Raw genomic sequence first — 3,175 nt, forward strand, 5'->3', positions numbered from 1 at the left:
GTGGGTTTTTTGGATTGTGTTGGTCTGGGTCTTCACTCCAGACCTGTTCGCCCTGGGAGACCCTACCAGGAGCATATTGCTCCCAACGACTTAGCTCTGAAGATCCCTAGACCACACAAGCCCTTCTGCCATGACAAGGCCCAGTTCCAGGAAGGGAGATAATACAATAGTTACTGTAATTTTTAACAGAGAAAATACTCACATTTGAGGGTTTCTTTGCTCTCACGCACAACCATCTTGCCGTTTTTTCTTTTTTTCTGATAACACTCCGTTTGGAATGTGCCTCTGAAAAATCTCTATTTGGAGGGCCATGCAGCCCTAACACCTCGCTCTACCCCTACATCTCAACAAAAATCGAGACACCCTAACCCTAGACGTGAACGCACAAGACGGTAGGGGCAAGGGGTGAAATGGGATTGGGCCCAAAACACACTGGAGAATCAACTTTTAGGGAATCAGCTTCCTACACACAGGCTAATTCACTTAATTGTTATAATGACAGCCGCAGTCAGACACAGCCACACTAATGACTTTTTGTGTTGTGTTTAGCAGTTGTTGGGTTGCTCCATAGGCTTCCACAATAACATAATAACACTCACTGTTTAGACTGAATTTCTTAATTCAGGCGCCGCAGTATCTGGGGCGAACGGTTGCATTCCGTTGATCTGAGGCTAGACAGAGATTGTAGTCCAGCTTGTAATATTAAATTGGCTCTGGCACATTTCAGTTCACAAGCAGGCTTAAGATGACCTTTGACCTTGTATTCTTCTTTGAATTATTCATTACAAAAAGCAACCTGTTGGCTATTTTTAGAGTTGTGCTGCTACATGGATATCGTCTCATCTTTCTGCATTCACAGCTGCAGCTCTGCCTGCTTGACAGCTTGTCAGTCATGTTCGTTTCTTGCAGATAAAGCATTCGTAAGATAAATAAGCATGAGGTGACTGTTTTAATGTAGTTTATCTCTGCTGTTGTTTTTGTGACTGAGCTAGAAAATGCTCTTAATTTTCAATAGCTGCTTAGTTTGGGAGGTAAAGAGAAAGTTGGGACACGTCTACTGTGACTACATTGAAAAATGCTCTCCATTTACTTTATGAATGGAGGAGTCTAAACAACGGCCAGAAGGGTAAATATAAGATTGCCGGGCCAAAAGCTTTGTTGCTACAGCACAAAGACCATTGTAAGATTGTATGACAAATGCTGTCCCAAATAGCTGAAGCGATTTTAACCCTTGGAAATCTGGAGCTAACAAAAGCAGGGTGTAATTTTGTTTTCTTATTTGTAGCTCCTTGAAACAAGCAGAGAAATTCAGAGATTTTATGATGATAAAATGTGAAAGCGCAGACTGTAAATATCACATAAATCATGTAATTAATTTCGCACAGCAAGACAACAGCAATAACTCTCATTCTATGTTAAAAGAACAAAATAAGGTAACACCTGAAGGCCACCTACATAGTGACTTATTAACTCATGCATAAATTGACCAGCTTATGGCAGTAATGACAAGGTGACAGGTTGTTTTGTGAAGTAAAGAGATTGCATTGACTTAAGGGGCATTTAAGACCTCGTGTCAATACAATGTCATTTACTTCATAAACCATCTTACACTGTAAAACATTCCAATTGCACTGGCTCTGTGTTTACCTAAGTCACTACTAAATGTGTTATTTCTTGTATAATGCCTTAGTTACTTTGGTAAAGCTATAACCCCAATTCCAATGAAGTTGGGACGTTGTGTAAAACATAAAAAGAAACAGAATACAATGATTTGCAAATCTTTTGCAACCTATATTCAATTGAATACACTACAAAGTAAATATATTTAATGTTCAAATAGATAAACTTTATTGTTTTTTGCAAATATTCACACATTTTGAATTTGATGCCTGCAACATGTTCCAAAGAAGTTGGGACAGGGGCAACAAAAGACTGGGAATGTTGAGGAATGCTCAAAAAAAAGACCTGTTTGGAACATTTCACAGGTGAACAGGTTAATTGGAAACAGGTGAGTGTCATGATTAGACTGAGCATCCCTGAAAGGCTCAGTCGTTCACAAGCAAGGATGGGGCGAGGTTCACCACTTTGTGAACAACTGCATGAGCAAATAGTCCAACAGTTTAAGAACAACGTTTCTCAACGTGCAGTTGCAAGGAATTTAGGGATTTCATCATCTACAGTCCATAATATCATTAAACGATTCAGAGAATCTGGAGAAATCTCTGCAAGTAAGCAGCAAGGCAGAAAACCAACATTAAATGGCCGTGACCTTTGATCCCTCAGGCGGCACTGCATTAAAAACCAACATCATTCTGTAACGGATATTACCACATGGGCTCAGGAACACTTCAGAAAACCACTGTCAGTGAACACAGTTCGTCGCTCCATCTACAAGTGCAAGTTAAAACTCTGCCATGCAAAGCGAAAGCCATATATCAACAATACCCAGAAACACCGCCAGCTTCTCTGGGCCCGAGCTCATCTGAGATGGACTGGCGCAAAGTGGAAAAGTGTCCTTTGGTCTGACGAGTCCACATTTCAAATTGTTTTTGGAAATCATGGATGCCATGTCCTCCGGGCCAAAGAGGAAAAGGTCTGTCCGAATCGTTATCAGCGCAAAGTCCAAAAGCCAGCATCTCTGATGGTATGGGGGTGTGTTAGTGCTTCATGGCATCTATGAAGACACCATTAATGATGAAAGGTACATACAGGTTTTGGAGCAACATGTGCTGCCATCCAAGCAACGTCTTTTTCCGGGATGTCCCTGCTTATTTCAGCAAGACAATGCCAAGCCACATTCTGCACATTACAACAGCGTGGCTTCGTAGTAAAAGAGTGCGGGTACTAGACTGGCCTGCCTGCAGTCCAGACCTTCTCCCACTGAAAATGTGTGGCGCATTATGAAGTGCAAAATACAACAACGGAGACCCCGGACTGTTGAACAACTGAAGTTGTACATCAAGCAAAAATGGGAAAGAATTCCAGCTACAAAGCTTCAACAATTAGTGTCCTCAGTTCCCAAACGCTTATTGAGTGTTGTTAAAAGGAAAGGTGATGTAACACAGTGGTAATCTTGCCCCTGTCCCAACTTCTTTGGAACATGTTGCAGGCATCAAATTCAAAATGAGTGAATATTTTCAAAAAACAATAAAGTTTATACATTTGAACATTAAAT

The sequence above is a fragment of the Pygocentrus nattereri genome, chromosome 18 (genome assembly GCF_015220715.1).
Source record: "Pygocentrus nattereri isolate fPygNat1 chromosome 18, fPygNat1.pri, whole genome shotgun sequence".
Lineage (NCBI taxonomy): Eukaryota > Metazoa > Chordata > Actinopteri > Characiformes > Serrasalmidae > Pygocentrus > Pygocentrus nattereri.